Source organism: Microtus oregoni, unplaced genomic scaffold (genome assembly GCF_018167655.1).
Source record: "Microtus oregoni isolate MIOR12 unplaced genomic scaffold, Mior012 000108F_ref0000382, whole genome shotgun sequence".
Classification (NCBI taxonomy): Eukaryota; Metazoa; Chordata; class Mammalia; order Rodentia; family Cricetidae; genus Microtus; species Microtus oregoni.
Genome location: NW_024544726.1, coordinates 2,589,718 through 2,616,765, shown reverse-complemented (window position 1 = coordinate 2,616,765; position 27,048 = coordinate 2,589,718).

The following is a 27,048-nucleotide window of genomic DNA, read 5'->3' as shown; positions in this document are numbered from 1 at the left end:
ATTCCATAGGCAGATAGTTCTCCTGCAAGCCTAAAATCAGTTAGTGACATACTGTTAGCAGGGGAGCTGTGATGCTTAATATGGATTGTCTACTTGACTGGACCAAGACTCACCTAGGAACACAGACAACCCTGGGTGTGTCTGTGAGGGCATCTCTAGAGACAATAAGACCTAAGGCTCTGGTCCAATGAATACATTATTAACTTCTTTTTTTAAAGTTGCTTTTAATTCTTTTATTAAAAAACATCCTTTTTATTTTACATACAAATCCCAGTTCCCGCTCTATCTCCTCCTCCCACTATCCCCACAATTTGGTGCCAACGTAGTCAACTGTATCCACATAAAACCTGAGAAAGGTTAGGAAGGAATTCTAGGCGCGCGCGCACACACACACACACACACACACACACACACGAGTTAAGCATGGCTTCTTGGTAGCTGGCATTTTTTTTCTAGATCGGCTGTTACCTGGTTACCTTTAAGAGAGGTCTTCCTGATTCAGCATTAACAGCAAAAAAAAAAAAACGTGGCTTCTTTGTTCATCAGCACAAACAGATCTGACTCTTTTTGGAAGGTCCAGCTACAGTGTACTTGAATGATGTTTGTGGGCCGTGGTGCTTACTATGCCTGTGGCTCAGCACCCCTGCCTGGACAGGCAATGGGACTGGGTCTGCTAGAAGTTCACAGGCAAGAGAGCATGATAGATTCCTAATGCCATACACAGAGATATTTCCAGGCCATTCAGTGTGCTGCATGGCAGATTTAAATGCTGCACGGTGCTACCCAGAGTTGAGATGGAGGAAATAGGTCACTGAGGATGTCTTTTCCTATCCCATTTCAGTACATAATTTCACTAATTCCTGGTTGACATGAAGTAAAAAATCTCTTCTCCACTGCCTACTCCAACAGCCATGATGCTCTGCCCAAGTGTGTGAAGCCAAGTTATCATAGACTGAGCCTGCTATGGAATAATGTTCTTGTACACTATAAAGATTTGCCACTCATATTACTATAATAAAACACTGATTGGCCAGTAGCCAGACAGGAAGTATAGGTGGGACAATCACACTAAGGGAATTCTGGGAAGAGGAAAGGCAGAGACAAGTCACCAGCCAGACACAGAGGAAACAAGATAAGAATGCTGCACTGAGAAAAAGAACTGAATGGCTGCAGTAATGTGTAGGTCAAAAATTTCCATCCACATGATCCCTCTGCAACTACAAGCCAAGATTAATACTCCCTCTCTTGGCTTTTTCTATCATCCATTTTTGTCACAGCTATGAAATAGTAATTAATCCATCAATTCCACTCAAAGAAGGTATTTTTGGTCTGAAAGCTTCCTGCCTTGCATGAATGGTCACACCAAGGTGGCATCCCTGAAAAAGAAAAAAAAGTAACAAAATGCACATCTGAACTATTTTCATCGTAGCTACTGACACAATGATATACTCAACTTTTTGTTTTAACATCCTACAGCATAATGCACTGGCCCTTCTACTTTTTAATCAGAAAAAAAATCATGTCTGAATGATGCAACCTAGCCATTAGCTACTTGAATAGCTGCCCTCTTGGCATTCCTTGGCTCTCATTGCTCATTTACTCTCCTTTTCATAATATCTAACTTGCCAATGCTGCAGAGCCCATGATGTCCTTGAGAAAAGAAAAAAAAAAAACAAGCCTAAGAAATCTTTCTTGAAATAGTTCCTTAAAATATTCAGCTTTAACCTGTATTCATTATTTCCGTGAAGGGATTGTCAAAGTGAGTCCTAGATATTTTATGCATTTACTTTTTTAAAAAGATATTCATACTAAATAAAAAAATAAGTGTCTTCTGGTGTCATTGTCTGATTCTAATTTGTAAGCATACCTTAGGAAGCCCTAGGAAAGGCCTGGCTCCTGGGACTCCAAGAGTCCTAGAATTTCTAATCACATAATAGATAATATATGTAGGATTTTGAATCTTATGATTTACAAAGATACACAGACATGCAGACAGACAGACACACTGAAATCTTGTGTGTTGAAAGTCAATGAGTACCACCTGTTCCAAACTACACAACAAGGTATAGGGTAAAATTAACAGAAGTGTGGTCTCCCTCAAAGCAGTTGATAAAAACATGGATAAGTAAACCCATAAGGGAAACTGTATGAAAGAAGAAAAAAAGGACTAGAATTTAAGTGTCTTACCACCAAAGGTCACCTATAAGTGAGATAGCCAACTGGATAATATTAGTATATGGATATTAGTGGTTTTAAGGACAAATGGTCCACATATGCTGGATAATGGTACCATTAGCAATTATTAATAACATTGCAGATATTAGAATGTAGTAATTAGAGCAGCGGGGCTGCGTCCCCAACACCCCAGCCGCCTGCCCGGCTAGCTTATGCCCCGAAATAACAAGACACAAACTGTATTCATTTAATCACTGCTTGGCCCATTCTTTTCTAGGCTAATTTTCACATATTAATTTAGCCCATTTCTAATCATCTGTGTATGGCACCCCAAGGTGCGCTTACCAGGAAGATTCTAGCCTATGTCCATCCTGGGTCGGAGCTTCATCCCGGGAGCAGGGCATGGCGTCTCTCTCAGGCGTCTCCTCCCGAGCGGACAGCTGTTGAGTCTGAGCTCACTTCCTCTTCCTCCCAGCGTTCTGTTCTGTTTCCACCTCCCACCTATCTTCTAACCAATAAAATAGGCCAGGGCAGTTCTTTTATTAGCCAATGACCTTCCTCCATCATTTCCCCATTTTCGGTTTAAACAAAAAAAAAAAGGCTTTAACATAGCAAAATTACATATAACAAAACAGTTATCAAGTAAAAGTTACAATAATCTTTATCATAACTAAGGAAAACTATAACTATAACTAACTATTCTTAACTCCATCAAAGACTCCAGAAAGATACAATACTACCTAAGCAAACAAGAAAAAAGCAACTTTTAAAACTCTAGAAATGACAGAGACATCTCGCTGCCTGGACAGTCACCCAAAGTTCCTCTGTAACGTTGGGGCATCCATCTTCAGCCTTCAGGCCCATGGTATCCAGCAGACATTTCCATAAAGCAGGAAAATTCAAAGTCAGTTCAGTCACTATCTGTTGTGTCCTGCAGAATGTCTCGCAGACTCTTTCATGAATCAGGAACCCCGAAAGATCATCTCACCTTAGGCAAGTTCAGTAGTCCTCTCTATGCGGGTTCTCTGTGTCCAGTTTATGCAATAGTCCAGGCAAGAGCAGTTTCTTGCCCAAATGGCTATCAAACTCCATAAGGTGCCTCTTCGATGCCCATCTTCCTCTTGAAGTACATTGGTGCTGCCAGGAGCAGAGTGTCTCATTGTCATGAAAAGTCCTCAGTTATTAAAACATTAAATGTCCTATTCTGTAATCTTTGAAAGACATGAAGAATGTCTATCTAAAATATATCTCTATATATCTAGAAAATCTAACTAACATGACTACAAGCTTTACTATTATCGATGATTATCCATTAACAACCTATATTTCTTAATTATACAGTACATATTTAAATGAACTACACAATCACAATACCTTAATCAAAATCAGAAACACTTATACATATAACAAAATTGACCGTAAATCTCTATCAATAAAGCAAAATCTATACTAATGCAAATTATTCATACCTATATCATATCCCCCTTTAAATGTAAAAGAACATTTATAAACATTTTTTGGGAATATGGGCGCAGTTATTTTTCTCCAAACTGCTTCCTGCTGAATGGGGGCGTCGTTAATTAGGTCTTTCATGGTATAACCTGTGTGCTAGTTTCATCTCAGTTGGCAGTTGAGCGAAGCACTTTTTTGAAGGCGTGCACAGGAACCATTCAGGAGGACGTGTTCTATCATACCACATCGGAATAGAAGAAGTGAACAGCGTCTCATCCTCTGTGAAAACAAAACAAGAAACTCCTTTCCAAAGCATCATGTCCTTAGATCCAAATTTCAAAGTCAAGGCATCAAAATATCTATGTCGGATTAGGTCAGCAGCATTTATAAATAAATATCTTTTAGCAGCTGTCGCTCCTTCCTCAGCATTCAAACAATTCAAAGAGAGCATAATAGCATACAGTATCAAAATTCTCTGTGTATTTTCCATCTTTGTGCAGCTTTGTTTTAACCTCTATTTTGTTTATTTTTACTTTTAACTCTTTGCTTTTTGAGACAGGTTCTCTGTATCTTTGACCTGAAGTAACTCTGTAAACCAGGCTGTCTTTGAACTCTCAGAGATCCGCCTGTCTCTGCCTCCCAGGCATTCGGGATTAAAGGTGTATACTACTACACCTTGAACTCACAGAGATCTGTTTGTCTCTGCCTTCTAGGCACTGGGATTAAAGGCGTGTGCTACCACACACAACAACACTCTTCCTTTTTTTTTGTTACTTTAAGAACTTCAACTTGTAGTCTGCATATATTTTTAACACACTTTAAACCATTCAGAAATTTTTTCTGTTTTTGAATCTCTCTTTACTGTATATCTCTCTTTTTCTGACCACATGAATCTTTAATTTACCAAGCAATCTCAGTAGGACTAAAGGCGTGGCTTTGCCAGCTAGATCCAGTCCATTCTTTAGCTTTCCAGCCTCATGGCTGAGGTACCGGCCAGAGCCGCATTCAGTGCCACAAGCCTACAGTGTTTCAATGTCCCTGTCAGCAGGCGAGCTTAAGCAGCCTGTGCTTGCAAACCGCACGAACTGCCTGTGTAAAAGAGTCAGAGTTTGCCCTGGCAGGGCAGCCCAGAAAGCCAGCATTTTTAAACAGAGCAGCTTTTTTCCCGCTACGGCTGAAAACCGAAAAGCATGCGTTCAGCTTTTCGTCAACACCATTTAAGTGTTTTGTGGCAGGAACTCTTAATGAGCTGCAGGCTTTGCAGCTAAAGCTGAGTCAGGAAGCCTCTCTTAGATGAGGCGCTTGCTTGCCTCTGGCAAGCAGAGCAGACCCGAGAACACAGCTAGTCTAGTTGCCATCAAACTAATCGTAGCACTTTACTCCAAATGCTCTATTCAAAAGCTCTGTCTCCCGCAGGAGCCAGACAGAGATCACAATGGCGGCACAGCCCCAGGAAGTCATGCTTTAAAATGACACAGCGTTTTTTCTGCTACTGTTGCCGAATCAGGAAATCTCTCTACAGCACGCCACCAACAAACAGCAAAAATCTGTGTTAAACTCTCTCTCCCTTAGTTTTAAGTCTTCTCAGGTTTTTTAAGTGGGTTTAGTTGTCCACCCGTCTGGGCGCCAACTGTATTAATTGGGGGCGGCGGGGCTGCGTTCCCAGCACCCCGGCCGCCTGCTCGGCTAGCTCATGCCCCAAAATAATTACACAGACACTGTATTCTTTTAAGCACTGCTTGGCCCTTTAGCTCTAGTACTTACAGGCTAATTCTCACATCCCGATCAACCCATCTCTAATAATCTGTGAGAACCGGTCTTACAGGGAAGATTCTAGCCTATGTCCATCCTGGGTCGGAGCTTCATCCCGGGAGCAGGGCATGGCGTCTCTCTCAGGCGTCTCCTCCCTAGCGGACAGCTGTTGAGTCTGAGCTCACTTCCTCTTCCTCCCAGCGTTCTGTTCTGTTTCCACCTCCCACCTATCTTCTAACCAATAAAATAGGCCAGGGCAGTTCCTTTATTAGCCAATGACCTTCCTCCATCATTAGAATTTAAAATTATTGTCATGGTGGGAAGCATGGCAGAGTACAGGCAGACATGGTTCTTAGAAAAGGAGCTAAGAGTTCAACATTTGGATCTGCAGACCACAGGAAGAGAATGTCACATTGGACATGGCTTGGGCTACTGAGATCTCAAAGCTTATTCCCACCTAGTCACACACATCCCTCAACAAAGCCACACCTACTCCAACAACGCCGCACTTTCTAATAGTGACAGTCCTTATGGCCAAACATTCAAACACATGAGTCTATAGGGGCTATTCAAACCACCACACTTATCTATAGTGCTGGGGTAAACATGTACATATTCAATCTTCACAGCTTCTGACTAGAATATCCTTCAATATTTTATGTTACTGTAGCCCCCATTTCCCACACTATTTCAATCCACAATTTTCTGAGCTTCAAAAATTCTTATACTGAACATACCTTATGTTGTTTTACACACACACACACAAACACTGTCTATTCAGGATTTCTACTTCTGTGATTAAGCATCACAACCAAAGCAATTTTGGGAGGGTTTTTATCTGACAGCTTATACTCCATTATGCAGGGAAATCATGGTAGGAACCTGGAAACTGAAACAGGGGGCATGGAGGAGTGCTGCTTAATGGCTTGCTCTTCATGGCTTATTTAGTCTGCTTTCTTATGCAACTCAGGAATGCTTGCTTAGGGATATAACAAGCATAAGGAACTGCACCCTCCCACATCAATCAGCAATTATGAAAATGCCCTTAGACTTGCTTTTAGGCCATCTTCTTTTTTGAGGTGGGGTCCCATTTTGTAGCCCCCGACTTACCTGAAATTCACTATATGCACCATACTGGCCTCGAAAACACAGTAATCTGCCTGCCTTTTCTACCATGCCCAGTTTAGGCCAATCTTATTGAGACATTTCCCCAGTTGTTGTTCCCTCCTCTCAAGTAACTCTAGATTGTGTCATGTTGACAAAACCCACCAGGACACATACTGTACAATGCATTGGTATTTTTCAAATCTACACCTCTCATCTTCTAAAGTAACTCAGAACCTCTTTGAGGGCAACAAATATAGGAAAACATACTTGTTATTCTTTCCTTATTTCTTCTCAGCACAGTGTATAAAACCTGCTAGTTAAACAATAAATACAACATAACAAGATGTGCAAATGAGTCACAAAGCATTACAGATACTACCATTTATACTTGATATTTGATCTTGGATAATTTGTCCTGACTGGAGATATCTAAAGGTGATCGTAAATCTCCAGAAACTCCAGAGTGATTTATTGGGCCTATAATACCTGAACACTCACTGAACTGAGCAATCTGAATTGACTAGAAAGTTTGATATGACCTGAATTGCAAACCCCAGACATGGCAGAAACTAATTTGATTTTAGAGGTTGTAATTAGGAACATGTTTGCTGGGTTATTTGTTCTGAATATCAGCAATACCAAAAGAGGAGAGATGAAAAAAATAACTTAAAGCAGCAGAAAAGGGAAACGAATTAAAAGACACGTGTGTTTGGTATAACTTATCAAGTACACCATCAGATACAGTTACATTTTAGTGATAACTATCCACTATGTTCCCCAAAAGGTTACTAAGAAGTGGTTCAACTCCCTAGAGAAGGGGGGCATCTAAAAATCTAAGGCAAATTTTATGGTTTGAATCCTTAAGTAGTTTGCAAAGGCCCATATGCAAAAGGCTTAGGGACAAGGTTCTGATCCCATTGGAATAATAGTAAAGGCTTTGAGAAGTAGGGCCTAGTAGAAGGAGTTGTTATGTTACTTTCTAGAAGCCACAAGGTAACAGTTTTGTTCTACCCATGCTTTCTACCACGATTCAATGCATTACCACAGGCCTAAAAGCAATGGGGCCAAGAAATTTTGAATTGAAACCTCTGAAACTGCAAGTCAAATAAACCTGGCCTTACTCTTTTAGTTTGCCTCAGACACATTTTCTAAGTCTAAGAAAGCTAAGAAACACCAGGTTTCTCAAAATACCTTCTCCATGACTTTTGAGTACACCATTTTAAAAGCCTTCATCCCAATTTCACTGTAGTAAATCAGAGTACTCCTGTGGGATAATGCTCTTGAACCCTGTAAAGATTTGTTGCTCATATTGATTTAATAAAATAATGATTGGCCAGTAGCCAGGCAGGAAGTATAGGCAGGATGATCAGACTAGGAGAATTCTAGGAAGAGGAAAGAATCGGTCTGCAGTCACCAGCCAGATGCAGAGGAAACAAGATGAGAATGCCTCACTGAGTAAGGTACCAAGACACGTGGCTAAATATAGATAAAAATTAGAGGTTAATTTAAGTTATAAGAGCTAGTTAATAATAAGCCCAAGCTAATAGGTCAACCAGTTTATAATTAATATAAGCCTCTGTGTGTTTTGTTGGGACTGAATGACTATGGGATCTGGCAGGACAGAAACTCCCATCCATGTTAAGTCTGTGAGTAGAGTTTTGAAAACTGTAATTATTAACAGACTGTCTATTACAGGGGTCTTCAAACACCAGAACACATCTTATAAGACCCTAGAAGGCTTCCTAGGATAGATAGTGAGGTCCTAGCAGTAGAGGTTCTGATACAGGACCAGGATTTGCATTTCTTACAAACTTGGAAGTGATACACTGCTGGTCCACATCATGCTTTCACAAGTAAATGATAATAACACTGGAAAGTTTGCTAGATGTAATTTCAGGAATTTTCTTTTTGGTTTGGAGTGAGTCAGGATGTTAGAAAGGAAGCAAGGTGAAGCTATTTGCTAAGAAAATAATAAGGACAAGACAATGTGGGTTGAGTCAACTAAGTGTAACAGGAGACACATATGAAGAAAGTTTAGTGTATTAGAAAACCAAGGCAGGAGATTCTATAGACCTGGCCTTGTGAACTCAGCCAGTGAACGAGGAGAGGCTGTAGCCATGCCGGCAGAAAAGATGGGACACAGAATCTAATCTCTATCTGGCCAAATGGGCAGTTTGCTAGAAGTGCAATACATTGCTAGAATAGAAGGCAAACAAACAAACAATTCTCCATAAGCATCAGTGCTAAGCTAGAGCATCCAAACATCATGGGTGCCGAATGGTGGGAAGAGAGCTGCACAATTAGCAAGCAGGAAAGAGATGAGCCAACAGGACAAGGTATTCAAATAGACATGAGGTTTGGATGGGAAGCTTTAAGTTTCCAAGTACAGCAGCACCTCCAAACACTCAATGCCCACGAAGAAGAGTGGATACATGGAGATTAAGACAGAAAGACACCAAGGAAAAGGATCCCCTTTTTCCTCTAGGAGTTTCTTACTAACCCAAGTGCTTCCATTCTACTTCTTTGTTGATTCATCTAATTACACAGCCAATATATCAACATGTTCTTGTAAACATTTTGAGCAATAAAAATAAGTATGGAAAAAATACTCAAAGTTTCCTTCTACTTGCTTATCAGGTGTTGGTTTATTTAGATGCACATCTAGGTATGCACATTATTTTGTTTTGTTTTATTTTCCTATCAAAAATAAAATCACACTAAGTATATATTTTCAATCTATGTGTTTGTTTCCTTTTTGTACACTATTTCTGCATTCTTAACTGATGGCACATCTTGTATGCATTTCAATAAAAACAGATAATACATTTTATTCTTTCAAATAGTCTTTAATGGGATGTGATTTTATTTAATCCTCTCTTATTATTGGAAACTTAGACCCTATCCAGTTTTTTTCTATTACAAATAAATGTTTCATAGGTTTAATATTCCTTTTGTGAAAGGAAGGGCTAACTAAATTGGAGAAAGGGATAGAAGGGAAGGATAGAGAAGGAATTGTAGGAAGGAATAATCACCCCTAAAGTCCTTTCGAAAAAAAGCCATATGGAAATCTATTACTCTAGAAGCATCAATAAAATATGTGCGTATACATTTAAAAATGATGTGGGAGTGATTTCTTTCTGATCTGTTGCTTTCATTGGTTAATTAATAAAGAAACTGCCTAGGCCCATTTGATAGGCCAATTCTTAGGTAGGTGGAGTAAACAGAACAGAATGCTGGGAGAAAGAAGCTGAGTCAAGGAGTCGCCATGATTCTCACACTCCAGACAGATGCAGGTTAAGATTTTTCCTGGTAAGCCAGCTCGTGGTGCTACACAGAATATTAGAAACGGGTTAGATCAATATGTAAGAGCTAGCCAATAAGAGGCTAGAGCTAATGGGCCAAGCAGTGTTTAAAAGAATACAGTTTCCTGTGTAATTATTTCAGGACATGAGCCATGCGGGCGGCCGGGTACCAGGGACGCAGCCCCGCAACTCCCTCAACATAAAAAGAAGTTTAATGTAAATACCCTAAAATAGGGAACAATATCTTAACTACACATCCTGTACTTGCAAATAAAAAACCCAATACCAGAAATGGGTCCCTCTTTTGAGCTGTTGGCCAATAGAATCATATATACACACCCCCAAGAATAATATTGTCTATAAAGTGACAATAAGATTCTATTGTTGTAGACAATGCACACTCAAGTCACAAAATGTGAAGAAATCAAGCTGGTACTAACCTAGAAGCTTCATCATTTATGGCTAGTGTTAACAGTGCTGGAAGATTCTATCTGTGCTTCCAGTGGAGAAAAGTAACCCTTAATATATTCTGATTATAAAACCCACAAGAACCTCTGACTAAATAGGTCATATGCCCTAGGAGGGACCCCAATACTGTTATTCATCTAAATGGATGCAGTATTAAAATGACCCCTAATTAATTGCTTCTATAGCCATAGATCATATCACATCTCAGGCCTCACTGGAAAAGCTTCTTTTAGTAGATGACAATTAACACCAGTCAGTGTGCAGAGAATCAAAAGCTATGGAGTGTTCATCCTTCAATGGGACATTTATACCACTGCCCTCTGCCAAGTCTCAGAGATGGATCTTCACAAAAGAGGGGGCAAAAAGTTGGCTAGAGTTAATAACATCAAAGAAACAATGCTTATCAGATAAAGCAGGATGGCTTCACATACAAACTCACAAAGATAGTGATGACATAGATCACATACATAAGTTCTGTGTAAAATCTAGTCAGACAAAATCCCAGCAGAGAGGGGGAAAGGTAGACATGCTATCCCACCACTATCTGAGGGGTAATTAGCATTTGATAGCTTCTGGGAGAGTAAGAGTCTTTTCTTTAATGCCCTAACACCTGGTAGGTTGATCCAACACCATATGTAGCCCCCACTCCAAGACTAGTTGGGTATTACAAACTCTAAACCATGGGGAAGGAAGTGAAAAAATAAAACAGCTCAAAGTTGGGTGGGAAGTAATGGGAATGTGGAATGGGTAGCTATGGGAAAAGTTGGGGAAGAGGGAGTCACTAAGTTCAAATCACACTGCATTATATACTCAAAGAATTTAAAAAATATATTGTGTATAACTTCTGCCAGCATGCATGCCTATTCATCATATGTACACCTGGTATCCTAGAATGTCAGAAGAGGGCATTATTACCTCTTCTTGGAATGAGATTTTCAAACAGTTGTTAGCTGCTATGTAGGTGCTTGGAACAAAACCATGTTCTCAGTGGGAACAAGTGTTTTTAACCATTGAACCATCTCTTCAGCTTGAAAAGAAATTCTTAAGCTGAGAAAGATCATAAACACTCAAGAAGGTTTTACATGTGGCTTTTGTACACAGTCAGAGGACTCGAGCTTGTATTTCTGTCCCCAGCACCCATAATCAAAACAGATCATTGTCACTGACTTCTATAGCTCCTTTATGTGGTGGGCTGAGAGATCCCTGGAGTTCAGTAGTTACCCAGTCTAGACAACTGTGTGTGTGTGTGTGTGTGTGTGTGTGTGTGTGTGTGTGTGTATGCATGTGTGCTTGTGTGCATGTCTTTGTCTGCCTGTCTGTCTGAATTTGCATGGACTCTATGTGCGTGTTTAGGTATATAGATTTACATGCATGAGTATAACTGTGAAAGTCAAGTTGATTTTGAGTGTCCTCTTTATCCACTCCACTTTCCACCTTATCTTTTGAGACAAAGTCTCTGAACGTGGTACTCACCAATTGTCTAGACTGGATAGCTACTGAACTCTAGGGATCTCTCAGCCCACCTCATAAAAGAGCTATAGAAGTCAGTGACAATGATCTGTTTTGATTATGGGTGCTGGGGACAGAAATACAAGCTCAAGTCCTTATGCTCACAAAGAAGGCACTTTACTGATGGAGTTGTTTTCCCAGCCTCATGAAGGTTATTTCTACAAACACCAGTGTATCATTCCTTCCTGGCAAGACTATCACTGTGTCAAGAGACACATATCTCTTGGTTCAGCTGCTAGTTTTAAAGGTTGCCTTAATCACAAATTCCACAAGAACCTCAAGAAATGCTCAGAATGAACTGTGTAACCAGCAGGGCCTGTTCTAGGAAACATTCCTCAGACATTCCCAGAAATAGAGCAAACCTTAGCGGGGCCCTAAAATGTCAAGTTTCATAATTCTTTGAGATATTTTATAACTTTTCCCACCATGGTTCTTAATTCTTCCCTCCACTTCAAACTTCTCTTAATGTTTTTTCTGCACCAAATAAATTGCATCAAGTGTTATACCTGGTATATTAGTTTATTTTTATTTAGCTGTAAGCAAATGCCTGAGAAAGCAGCTTGTGTTAGGATTTCTATTGCTGTGATAAAACATCATGACCAAAAGCAATTTGATGGGGGAAAGGTATATTTCAGTTTGCGTGTTTTAATCATACTCCATCATGAACGGAATCCAGGGCAAGAGCTCAAACAGGGTGGGAACCTGGAGGGAGGAAGTGATGTGGAGGCCATGGAGAGTAGTTCTGCTTAGTGTCTTACTCCCTGTAGTTTGCTTATCCCACTTTCTTGTAGCACCTAGGACCATGGCCTATGGCTGGCACTGTCCACAGTGATCTGAGTCTTCCCATATCAAACATCAAGAAAATGACTCATGGACTTGCCCATCAATCAATATGGTGAAGACTCTTTCTCAATTGAAAGTCTGTCTTCCAAAATAAGTAGCTTGTGTTAAGTTGGCATGAAACTAGCCAGCATTCAACTAGCCACTACTTAAACTCTAAAAAGATTGTTTATTTTGTCTCATAATTTTCAGAGGTTTCACTTCATGCTCTTTTAGAAGTAGAACTTGGGCACAATATCATGGTGGCTGTGGTAGTCTGAATAGGAATGGTCCCCAGAGACACATGTGTTTGAAATCTTGGCCCATGTGGAGTGGCTCTATTAGGAGGTGTGATCTTGTTGGAGTAGGTGTGCCCTCATTGAAGACAGTGTATCACTGGAGAGGCAGTCTTTGAGCTCTCAGATGCTCAAGCCATGTCCAATGTGGCACCCAGTTTCTTTCTGCTGCCTGTGGATCAGTTTGTAGAACTCTTAGCTCCTTCTCCAGCACCATATATGTCTGCACACCACCATGCTTTGCAATCTGACAATAATGGACTAAACCTCTAAAACTGCAAGCCATTCCCAATTAAATGTTTTCCTTGGTCACGGTGTTTCTTCATAGAAATATGGAGTTGCCATGGTCGTGAAGTTTCTTCACATCAATAGAAACCCTAAGTAAGACAGTGGTTGAAGTGTGATTGAAAAGACATTGTTTTTTTTTTTTTTTTTTTTTTTTTTACTTTGCGGACAACCATGATGAAGAAAGTGTGATAACAAGCAATCAGGGATAATACATTCCAAAGACCTTTCCTTCAGACACTTACTCAAAACATGTGTCTGTGAGTGAAATTTGAATCTAAATCATATCAGCTTAGAGTAAAATTCTAGGGTTTTTTTCGTAGCTATGACAGTGAGATGAATGGAACTGAGACAACTTCTTGGGGTCCCTGTGTGGGCTGCCGTGCTGGTTCATCTGGTAGGTTCACTTCTGGTACCTCTCTCCTTACACCCCACGTTAAGGCAGATTTCTTGCTCTTTCTTTGGAGTATGAAGTCTAGAATCCCGTCATCTCCCTCTCCCTGTTCAGCTGGAAGAATTTTTTTTATTTATATGTTATTATCATAACCTGATAATCTTTCTCTCTAGCCTACTACAATTGCCTGCTCTCTACTCATATGCATGTGTTAATATTTCATGAAATATTTGAACCAATCTTCCTGTAAGAAAAAAATCTTTGTCCATTAGGTTGTGCAGTTGGACCACGGGATTCTCTGCTTCTTTCTGGCTTTACAAAGCTAGAGGAGGGAGACAATGCTCAGCCTTCAGTTTCCAGCTGAAAAGTCCTTGTCACTTAGCTGTTGGAATAGCTGCTACAGCATCACACCTCCTTAATAGTGGGGATAGTGATGGATCAGGCAGCACAGTTTGTTTGTTTAAAGGTAAACTGACAGATTTTTATCTCTAAAATGCAGTGGTCTGAGTTTCATTCATAATAATGGCACTATTGACCTACCTCAAGGAGCACATGTGCCTTGGATTTTTTTTTACCTCCAATTTGAGCTGAAACATCAACAAATTCCTGTTCAGATTCCCATAAGGTGGATGACTGGGACCACAGAATCTGTGTAGAGCCTCTTGGTTAAATTTTGAGGTTGTCAAGCCCTAGTCTAGGATATTCTCTTAAACACTACCATATGCTGTGTTACATCATAGTACTAGGCACCTTGTGATGAAGTTTTTAAATGTTAAAAAATCCTCATGAAATTCTAAGTGACCAGATTTGCTGAGGGGCAATAAAGAGATTAATGGCTTGTCACATAGCTATTAAGTGACAGAGTAGGAATTTGAATCAAAATATGACTTAGGTTACCAAAAGCAGACAGTGGGGGTGAGATTCAAGTAGAAATTGCTCATCTAACACATGGTACCAGGGAAACCCAGTGGGAAGTAAGAGAAGCAACTATTAGCAGTTTCTATGACTACCTTTAAAGTACTTTAGATGAGAACAGTTTTACTCAGGGTGGCATGCCGATAAATGATAGCACCTCTCAACCTCCTCAGAGAGGCTTCTCCTTGCACCAGATATCAATTAATACAGAGACAGCCAACTGGTCAACACAGAGAATAAGAGGCTATGGAATGATCAGCCCTAAATGGGGCGTACATTTCACACTTCTCCCTGCAAAACTCAGGGATAGATTCAGAAGATAGGAATTGAAAGCTTGTAAGAGGCAGAAGTGGTCAATAATAACTGGGAAGGAGTGTTTTCCAGGCACAACAGGGAAGATGTACCCTCTAACTCACAACAATTGTGACAAAATGCACAGACCTGAGCAAGCTCCACTGACAATACATATTCTCTCTGTGTGCCCCAGTCTCTCTTTCTCTGCCTGTGTGTTTATATGTTTGAGAGAAAGAGAAAGAGAGAGAGCGAGAGAGCGAGAGAGAAAGAGAGAGAGAGAGAGAGAGAGAGAGAGAGAGAGAGAGAGAGAAAGAGGGAGAGACAGAGACAGAGACAGAGAGATACTCTGAAGACATTCTATTCTATTTGGCAACATTTACTTCTAACTTGATTGAAGTGCCCTTTGTTGCAACTGTAACCAAAAAGCATTGCCTCTCTAGAGAGGAAATTGGATTTCTAAAGCTAAATCAACACTGACAGCCAGTTTTCACCTTTTTTGCCCTAGGATTTTAGATATACCCACAAACATATATACACTTACACATGTATTAGGCACATTTTGCACTGATTTGACAAAACCCCTGGTTAAAGCATCAGAAGGGATAGTCAGCGATGGCAAGGAGGCATGCTAGAGCTTCTGGTGGTGGTGGGAGCATGCAATGAGGATTCTTCACATTACAGCAGATCAGGAAGCAGAGAGCAAAGGCTAGAACCCATGGGTGGGTTTAACTTTTTTTTTTAATTATTGATTTTTACAGACCTGAGCTCTACATTTTTCTCTGCTCCCCTCCCTACCTCTCCTCTCCTCTTCAGTCCTCCCCCAAGGTCCCCATGCTCTCAATTTACTCAGGAGATCTTGTCTTTTTCTACTTCCCAAGTAGATTAGATCTATGTATGTCTCTCTTAAGGTCCTCATTGGTGTCTAAGTTCTCTGGGATTGTGATTTGTGGGCTGGTTTTCTTTGATTTATGTTTAAAAACCACTTATGAGTGAGTACATGTGATATTTGTCTTTTTGTATCTGGGTTACCTCAATCAAAATAATGTTTTCCAGCTCCATCCATTTTATTGCAAAATTCAAGCTGTCGTTATTTTTTGCTGCTGTGTAGTACTCCACTGGTGTAATTTTACCACATTTTCCTTATTCATTCTTTGGTCGAGGGGCATTTAGGTTGTTTCCAGGTTCTGGATATGACAAACAAAGCTGCTATGAACATGGTTGAGCACATGTCCTTGTGGCACAATTGAGTTTTCCTTTGGATATATACCCAAAAGTGGTATTACTGAGTCTTGGGGAAGGTTGTTTCCTAATTTTCTGAGAAATCACCACACCAACATCCAAAGAGGCTGTACCAGCTTGCATTCCCACCAACAATGCAGAAGTGTTCCCTTTACCCCACAACCTCTCCAGCATAAGTTGTCATCAGTGTTTTTGATCTTGGCCATTCTTACAGATGCAAAATGGAATCTCAGAGTTGTTTTGATTTGCATTTCTCTGATGACTAAGGATGTTGAACATTTCTTTAAGTATCTTTCAGCCATTTTAGATTCCTCTGTTTAAGCTTGTACTCCATTTTCTTACTGGATTATTTGTTCTTTTGATGACCAATTTCTTGAGTTCTTTGTATATGATGTGGGGTTAGTGAAGATCTTATCCCATTCTGTAGGCTGTCATTTTGCCTTGTTGACCATGTCGTCTGCATCACTAACCCCACATCAGACAGAGGTCTGATCTCCAAAATATACAAAGAAATCAAATTACCCCACTCAAAATGGATATAATTACAAAATTAGGTAAGGGACTGGAGAGAAGGCTCAGAGGTTAAGAGCACTGGTTGCTATTTTAAGCATCTGGGTTTTGTTCCCAGCACCCACATGGAAGCTCACAAAGGTCTATACCTCCAGATCCAGAGAGTCTGGTGTCCTTTTTTGGTCTTCTTGGGAACTATATGTAAGTAGTGCACAGATACGCATGTAAACAAACCACCCATACATACAAAATAGTAATTTTTAAAAAATACAAAGAAAGCAAAAATACAAATAAATGCTGGTGATGATACTGGAGAAAACTAAAGATTAAAGAACTTGCATGTTCACAGATTGGTAGAATTAATAATTTTAACATGGCTATCCTACCGAAAGCAATCTACGTATTCAGTAAAAACCCTACCAAAATTCCATTGAATTGAATTGATGATACTTTGCTTTAATTGACTTTTCTATATCTACTAATGAAAATGAGTATATTTTCCTATATTTATCAGGCACTAAAAATTCCTATTCTGGTGTGTGTATGTGTGCATGTGTCTATATAAAAGTCAAATCAAAACTATGTAGGAAAAAGAATGGGAGAGGGAGAAATGAGAATGAGGTTGAGTGTCATCAAAGTACATGATAAACTTTATGAAATTCATCAAAGTACACAGAATGAAAGCAACAGAGACTATGGTTTAAGCAAATTGGACTAGTTACCAACTGACCACTAGGCCACGAATGATATTTCCAAAGGTAAGTGTTAGGAATTTTCCTAGCTCTCTGCCGATGCAAAAACACCAACTAAGCCAAATCACAACAAGCCAAATTAAAAAATATCCAGGTTTAATGGGATTCCTGTGCTCTTGGGTTGCCCCAAGGGGGAACCGGGAAGCCAGAAAAGCAAACTTTCCGGGGAAGCAGTTTAAATAGACTGGAGGATGGTCAAGATTTTGGCAGGCTGTCTTGACCCTTCTCTGGGAAAAGGTCAAGGCTTGGCAGGCACAGGGACAGGGCCTCCAAAGATGGAGGCCAGAGACCAAGATGTTTAGTAAGAAGTTTAAGTACTGTACGTATTGTAGTTTTAGCCAAAATGCAATGAAATTCAAAAATGACAAAGAAAAACATCTTAGTATTAAAAGTACTGTTTGCTATATTTAGAGTCCTTTTATGATTATTTTTCTCAAAGTTAGACCCAGTTCCCAAGAAAATTTAAAATATATTTTCTTTTAGAATACACTCAGAGAAACTTTCTTTCTGAAGTTATGAACAGTGTGTTATTATAGCTGTGCAGGGACAGTCACTCTGCACACTAGGAAATGATTATTTTGTGTTCTTGCTTTCAAATCATGTACACAAAGACTAAAGCAAACAGAAGTTTTCTTTCTGTTACCACTAAGAATTACTAATAAAGAAATTTTAATTCATACTATTTTCAACTATATTTTATTAGCTACAACTGTGGATAAAAACAATTTCTTAATGTTAAAAATAAAATGCAACTGTAGAATTTTTTAAAGTATGTAGAATTCATTTGACCAGGAAATGGAATTTTATTTAAAGACAAGCCATAAATGAAACTTAAAATTTTTAGGAGTGAACTTTAACAAAAACAAAAAATATTTTTAAATGGTACCTTAAACCATATTTTCAAATATTAAGTAGATATAAAGTTAAGCATTAAATGATGATTTAGTAGGTGTTCTTTTGTTTCAGAGAGATACCATAACCATGACAACTGCTATAAAGGAAAGCATTTAATTGGAAGCTTGCTTACAGAGTCAGAATCTTAGATCATTATCACCTTGGCCGGGAACATGGCCTTAGGGAGCATGGTATCAGGTAGGTATGGTGTTGGAGAAGTAACTAATATTTACATTCTGATCCATAGGCTGAGAGAGAGAGACGTAGTGTGGCATAGCCTTTTGAAACCTCAAAGCTCACCCCCAGTGGCATATTTTCTCCAAAAAAGGCCACACCTTCTAGTCCTTTCAAATAGTGTCATTCCCTATTGTCTAAGGATTCAAATATATGAGCTTTGGGGGACCATTTGTATTCAAATCAGCACATATTCAAAAGTTAGAAAAGTACACAATTAAGCTTAAAATATGAGCAGAAAACATAGATGAGATCAAGAACCACCCAGGAGTCAGGTCACTGGGCATGCCTATGAGTGATTATCTTGATTATATTAACTGAGGTGGGAAGACCTGCCTACTATGGGTGGTTCCATCCCATGGTGAGAACTTGAATATCTAAAAAGTTGAAAAGTAACTGAGTGACAGCATTTATTGCACTCTTCTTGTTTGTGTATATGATAGGAAGAACATGATACTTCTAGCTGCATAAAGTTCCTGCTTCCTTGATTTCCCCACAATGATGAAAAGTACCTCGGAACTGATAAAAAATTCTTTCTCCCTGTTTTAGCCTATGTTTCTATTGCTGTGAAGAGACACCATAACCATGGCAACTCTTATTAAGGAAAACATTCAATTGGAAGCTGGCATACACTTTCAGAGGTCATCTATTATAGTCATGGTGGGAAGTATGGCAGTGTGCAGGCAGATATGGTGCTGGAGAAGTAACTAAGAGTTCTACATCTGGATCTGAAGGCAGCAGGGAAAGACTGTGAGAGACTAGGCTTATATTAAGCATCATGAAGCATCAAAGTCTGACCTCAGTGGCATACTTATTCCAACAATGTTTCAAGGAGGCTGCTTGTTCTTCCAGGCTGCCCAGCTAGTTTAGTCCCAAAATAATCACACAGAAACTGTGTTAATTAAATCACTGCTTGGCCCATTAGCTCTAGCTTCTTATTGGCTAAACTCTTATATTAATTTAATCCATTTCTATTAATCTGCATATTTCCATGTGACTGTGGCTTACCGGGTAAAATTCACAGCATCTATCTCCAGCAGCTCCATGGCTTCTCTTTGACTCCGCCCTTCTTTCTCCCAGCATTCAGTGGTTTTCCCCACCTCTCTAAGTTCTTCCCTGCTATAGGTCCAAAGCAGTTTCTTTATACATTAATGGTAATCACAGCATACAGAGGGGACTCCCACATCACAACAAGGCCACACCTACTCCAACAAGGCCACATCTTCTAAAAGTGCCACTCCCTATGAGCCTGTGAGGGGTCATTTTCTTTCAAGCTACCAGCTCCCTTAAGTTGATTTTGTCAGGTATTTTATCACAAGAACAAAATGTAACTAAGACACAAAGACATGTAAATTAAATACAAAAATATCTTTCTATAGTTTGGCATATCTGCATTTTATTTCTATTGAGTTCTGTTTACACAGAAATTGAATCTTTTTGTTTGTTTATTTGTTTTTTGAGACAGGGTTTCTCTGTAGCTTTAGAGCCTGTCCTGGAATTAGCTCTTGTAGACAAGGCTGGCCTCGAACTCACAGAGATCCACCTGCCTCTGCCTCCCAAGAACTGGGATTAAAGGCATGTACCACCACTACCTGGTGAATCTTTTTTTCTTTTATTGAAAATAGTTTTATCTTCATACAATGTATTCTGTTATTATTTCCCTTACCCGTACTCTCTCCACTTCCTCCTCCCTCCCCTCCCACCTGTATCTACACTCTTTCTGTCTCTCCTTAAAAGACAGACATCTCAAAAAATAATCGTAACACAATATAAACAAAAAACAGATAAATAAGGATATAATAAAACAACAAACAATAACAAAATACAGCCAAAGTGATATAGGTATGAATAATTTACATTAGTATAGATTTTGCTTTATTGATAGAGATTTAAGGTCAATTTTGTTATATGTATAAGTGTTTCTGATTTTGATTAAGGTATTGTGATTGTGCAGTTCATTTAAATATGTACTGTATAATTAAGAAATATAGGCTGTTAATGGATAATCATCGATAATAGTAAAGCTTGTAGTCATGTCAGTTAGATTTTCTAGATATATAGAGATATATTTTGGATAGACATTCTTCATGTCTTTCAAAGATTACAGAATAGGACATTTAATGTTTTAATAACTTAGGGTTTTGCATGACAATGAGACACTCTGCTCCTGGCAGCACCAATCTACTTCAAGAGGAAGATGGGCATCGAAGAGGATCTTTATGGAGTTTGATAGCCATTTGGGCAAGAAACTGCTCTTGCCTAGACTATTGCATAAACTGGACACAGAGAACCCGCAGAGAGAGGACTACTGAACTTGCCTAAGGTGAGATGATCTTTCGGGGTTCCTGATTCATGAAAGAGTCTGCGAGACATTCTGCAGGACACAACAGATAGTGACTGAACTGACTTTGAATTTTCCTGCTTTATGGAAATGTCTGCTGGATACCATGGGCCTGAAGGCTGAAGATGGATGCCCCAACGGTACAGAGGAACTTTGGGTGACTGTCCAGGCAGCGAGATGTCTCTGTCATTTCTAAAGTTTTAAAAGTTGCTTTTTTCTTGTTTGCTTAGGTAGTATTGTATCTTTCTGGAGTCTTTGATGGAGTTAAGAATAGTTAGTTATAGTTATAGTTTTCCTTAGTTATGATAAAGACTATTGTAACTTTTACTTGATAACTGTTTTGTTATACGTAATCTTGCTATGTTAAAGTTAAAGCCCTTTTTTGTTGTTGTTTAAACCGAAAATGGGGAAATGATGGAGGAAGGTCATTGGTTAAATAAAAAGAAACTGCTTGGCTCTCATTGGTTAAAGATAGGTGGGAGGAGTAAACAGAACAGAACACTGAGAGGAAGAGGAAGTGAGCTCAGACTCCACAGCTCTCCTCTCGGGAGCAGACGCCTCAGAGAGATGCCATGCTCCGCTCTCCCGGGCAGACGCACGCAATGAAGCAAGCTGCCAGGTTAGACATGCTGAACCTTTCCCGCTAAGACCGGTGCTCACAGATTATTAGAGATGGGTTGATCGGGATGTGAGAATTAGCCTGTAAGCGCTAGAGCTAAAGGGCCAAGCAATGTTTAAATGAATAGAGTTTGTGGGTTGTTATTTCGGAGCATAAGCTAGCCAGGCTGCTGGGGTGCTGGGGATGCAGCCCCGCCACTCTTATTACTACACCAAAGAAAAAGCACAAAAAACACATACAGAGACAGAAATACATGTATTTACACACTTGAGAATCTCATTTTTTTAAAAAAAAATTGGAAACCATAACATATATGCAAAGGACCTGTAAGGTAAAAGAAACAAAAGCAAAATCAGGGAACAAAAAGCATGCTAACTTAACATTATGAGACAAAGAACCTCCAAAGATGACAGTGTATTGGTCATCTACTTCTGTGAACAGGACTTACCCTTAAGAATGGTTTGTTTCCCCAGTGAGGCTCCCTTGAAATAAAATTAATTTTTCATCTGAAAATAACTATTAATTGAGATAGTTTCTAGATGAGGGATGGGCAACATGTATCCACTTCTTTCAGTTCGCGGACTTGGTCTGGTGCAGACTCATGCAGGTCCTGTGTATGCCGCCTCAGTCTCCATGAGTTCATATCTCTACATCTCTTTTGTATAGAGAAGGCCTTCTTTCCTTGGTGTCCTCAGTCACCTCTGGTTTTAAAGCTCTTTATGCCTCCTCTTCTACGGGGTTCCCTGAGTCCTGAGGGGAGGAATTTGATGGAGACATCCCCTTTAGCTCTGAGTGTTTCAAGGCCTCTCACTTTCTGTATAATAGCTGGCTGTGGGTCTCTATATGTTCCCATCTGCTGCAGGAGGAAGCTTCTCTGGTGATGGCTGAGCACAGAGTATCATTAGGAATCATTTGATTGCTATGTTCCCTTAGCATAACAGTAGTACTTGGTTATCTCCTAGGTCTCTGAGCTATCTTGTCTCAGGCTTTTGGCAACCCAAGCAAGGTAGGGTATGGGTTTCATCTCATGGAGTGGGCTTTAAGTCAAATCAGATGCAGGTTAGTTACTCCCACAAACTTTGTGCCACTGTTGCAATAGCATTTCTTATAGGCAGAACACTCTTTTAGATTAGAAAGGCTTGTGGCTGGGATGGTGTTTACTCTTCTCTTTTGGTAGTATGCAGAGTATCTTCCCAGTACCATGAATATTTTTTCTTAGGGGTAAAGGCTCTAGGTAGGCATTAGCTTGACCTCTCCATGCTCAGTGAATTGTATAGGTGCTGTCTCCAGCTATAGGACCTTATCATCAGTTTGCAGAGAGCCACCAACAGCCTTGACAATCACCTGGGCTGTTTAGAGGGTTCCCATGGGACTCTTGTGGTAAAAAACCTGATTAGATGTATTAGAAGCTTCATATGATGACAAGAGATGTCTGGTTGGGAATTTGTCTCCTCCATTATGTGGCAATTTTATTTAAATTGCATTCATATATGCATATATTATATGAAGCTTTATACTGCATTTTGTTACTTTAGGATTCATCAAATGGCCCATAATTTTAATAAGAGCACATCAGAGCAAGGAAAGGCAACTTACCCATAACACTAAAAGTATAAACTGTAAAATAAATATTTTTATTAAGAAGTCTTTCTATACTGTAGAATTAAGGTTAAGACAACCCAGCCACAAACTGGGAGCAAGCAGGCATGCATATTAACATGTAGAAACACACACACACAGATCTAGACAAATAACAGAATAGGAATTTGGGGTGCCTGATAAACATAGAAAAATATATATTTTAATTAGTTCTAAGGAAAAAGGAAATTAAAATAAGACATGCATATATGTTTAAGAAAATCATATGAACTTTCACTTCCTTGGTTAGATGTACCCCAAGATATTTTATGCTGTTTTTGGCTATTGTGAATGGTGAAGCTTCTCTGATTTCCCTCTCTGCTTCCATATCCTTTGTGTATAAGAGGGCGACTGATTTTTTGGAGTTGATCTTGTATCCTGCCACATTACTAAAGCTGTTTATCAGCTGTAGGAGTTCTTTGGTGGAGTTTTTGGGGTCGCTTATGTACACTATCATATCATCTGCAAATAACGAAAGTTTAACTTCTTCCTTTCCAATTCGAATCCCCTTGAGATCTATTTGACAAGAACTTTAAGGCATTGAAGAAAGAAATTGAAGAGGATACCAAAAAATGGATGGACCTCCCTTGCTCTTGGATTGGGAGGATCAACATAGTAAAAATGGCAATTCTACCAAAGGCTATTTATAGATTCAATGCAATCCCCATCAAGATCCCATCAAAATTCTTCACAGATCTGGAGAGGACAATAATCAACTTTATATGGAAAAACAAAAAACCCAGGATAGCCAAAACAATCCTATACAATAAAGGATCTTCTGGAGGCATTACCATCCCTGACTTCAAACTCTATTACAGAGCTACAGTAATGAAAACAGTGTGGTACTGGCATAAAAACAGAGAAGTCGACCAATGGAATCGTATAGAAGACCCGGATTTTATCCCACAAACCTATGAACACCTCATTTTCGATAAAGGAGCTAAAAGTATAAAATGGAAGAAAGAAAGCATCTTCAACAAATGGTGCTGGCACAACTGGATGTCATCTTGTAGAAGAATGAAAATAGACCCTTATCTATCACCGTGCACAAAACTCAAGTCCAAATGGATTAAAGACCTCAATATCAGCCCGAACACACTGAACCTGATAGAAGAGAAAGTGGGAAGTACCCTACAGGAGCTGGGCACAGGAGATCGCTTCCTATGTATAACCCCAGAAGCACAGACATTAAGGGCAATATTGAATAAATGGGACCTACTTAAACTGAGAAGCTTCTGTAAAGCAAAGGACATAGTCAATAAGACACAAAGGCAACCTACTGATTGGGAGAAGATCTTCACCAACCCCACAACAGACAAAGGTCTGATCTCCAAAATATATAGAGAACTCAAGAAACTAGACTTTAAAATGCTAATTAACCCAATTAAAAAATGGGGCACTGAACTGAACAGAGAATTCTCAGCAGAGGAAGTTCAAATGGCCAAAAGACACTTAAAGTCGTGCTCAACTTCCTTAGCAATCAGGGAAATGCAAATCAAAACAACTTTGAGATATCATCTTACACCTGTCAGAATGGCTAAAGTCAAAAACACCAAGGATAACCTTTGCTGGAGAGGCTGTGGAGGAACGGGTACCCTCATCCATTGCTGGTGGGAATGCCATCTTGTGCAACCACTGTGGAAGTCAGTGTTTCGGTTTCTCAGGAAATTCGGGATCAACTTACCCCTGGACCCAGCAATACCACTCCTGGGAATATACCCAAGAGATGCTCTATCATATGACAAAAGCATTTGTTCAACTATGTTCATAGCAGTATTATTTGTATTAGCCAGAACCTGGAAACAACCTAGATGCCCTTCAATGGAAGAATGGATGAAGAAAGTATGGAATATATACACACTAGAGTACTACGCTGCGGTAAAAAACAATGACTTCTCGAATTTTGCAGGCAAATGGATGGAAATAGAAAACACTATCCTGAGTGAGGTGTCCCAGACCCAAAAAGATGAACATGGGATGTACTCGCTCATAATTGGTTTCTAGCCATAAATTAGGGCCACGGAGTCTACAATAGGTGAACCTAAAGAAGCTAAGTAAGAAGGTGAACCCAAGGAAAAACATATAGTTATCCTCTTGGCTAAGGGAAGTAGACCCAATTGCCGGGGAGAAAATTAGGATCTTGGGGGTGGGGTGGGATGGGGGTAAGGGGAGATGGGGAGAGAAAAGGTAGAAGGGAAGGAGGGGGGACTTGGGGAATCAGGAGAATTGGGATAAAGGAAAGGTGGATAGGGGAGCACGGAACCACAATTCTTAGTTAAGGGAACCACTTTAGGGTGAGCAAGAGATTTGACCCTAGAGGGGCTCCCAAGTGCCCAACATGAGGTTCCCAGTTAGTTCCTTGGGTAGCAGAGGATTGGGAACCTGAAATGACCCTATCCGAGAGCAATACTGACGAATATCTTGCATATCATCATAGAACCTTCATCTGGTGATGGATGGAGACAGAGACAGAGACCCACACTGGAGCACTGGACTGAGCTCCCAAGGTCCCAATGAGGAGCAGAAGGAGGGAGAACATGAGCAAAGAAGTCGGGACCACGAGGCGTGCACCCACCCACTGAGACAGTGGAGCTGATCTACTGGGAGCTCACCAAGGCCAGCTGGACTGTGACCGAAAAAGCATGGGATAAAACCGGACTCTCTGAACATGGTGAACAATGAGGGCTGATGAGACGCCAAGGACAATGGCACGGGGTTTTGATCCTACTTAATGTGCTGGCTTTGTGGAAGCCTAGCCAGTTTGGATGTTCACCTTCCTAGATATGGACGGAGGGGGGAGGACCTAGGACTTACCACAGGGCAGGGAACCTGGACTGCTCTGTGGACTGGAGAGGGAGGGGGAGAGGAGTGGGGGGAGGGGTAGAAGGGTGGGAGGAGGGGTAGAAGGGTGGGAGGAGGGGGAGGGAAATGGGAGGCTGGGAGGAGGTGGAAACTTGTTTTTTGTTTATGTTTTTTTTCTTCTTTTCTTAATAAAAAATTATTAAAAAAAAAAAAAGAAAAGAAAATCATATGAAGGCAAGTGTCAGTTAAATTAGGGAGAAAGTGAGATTCTTATAAATTAACATTAGGTACAGAAATTGATAAACTAACTTTTCAGAGTAATTATGGCAATGTTTAAAACATTGAAGATGCATATAGCATACAGATGGGAAGTTTTATGTATACATACCTTAAAACATTTTAGAAACAATAATTTGCAGTTTCTCATTAATTTGTGGGTCAATAAATCAAACAGGATTCAGCCAGGAAGTTTTTTCTTGTGTGTGGTAGAAGACATATTACACTGAGCTGCATTCAACTATTCGCTGAACTGACCGGAATGTTCAAGAAATCTTAACTCTGGTACATTGGTGTTTCTTTTCGTGTTCTTTCTCCTTAAGTATCCACATGGGGATTTTGGATTTTCTTACACTGTCTCTGATGTCTTACATTACATGCAAAAATTTCCACATAATTAAGAAAATCACAGAGTCATCCCAGACACAAAGGGACGTCTGCTATTTGGAACAACATATGAGTTCCTTTCACAGAAGTGCTTGATAAAAGAAGAAAATATGGACAGAGAGATATAGGGGTGCACATGAAAAGAGAAAAGATTCTATAGAGGAAGGAGAAGAAGATGGCCGTCTACAAATCACGAAACAAGGTGTCAAAAAAACCCAAATCGGTCTAGAGCTAGATTTTGAACTTTTATCCTCTAGAATTGTGGACAAATAAATTTCTATTGTGTGAGACATTGAGCCTACCAAACTCCTATAATAGTCAATATATTATAACACTTAAAATTTGCATGCCAGATTTTTACCAGTGAACCCCATTGATAAGGAATGTCCCTTTATAATAAGTGACTATATTTTAAACCACAAAAGCTTAGAAAACTTAAAAAGCAACCTTACTACCATATAATTAATACATCATGCAATTCAGCAATGTGAAGTACATACCTTAGTGGGTTTTAGTATTCTTACAAATGTGAGAAATCAGCATCACATTCAGTTTTAGAAAATTTCATCTTGTCAGAAAAGAAACCCA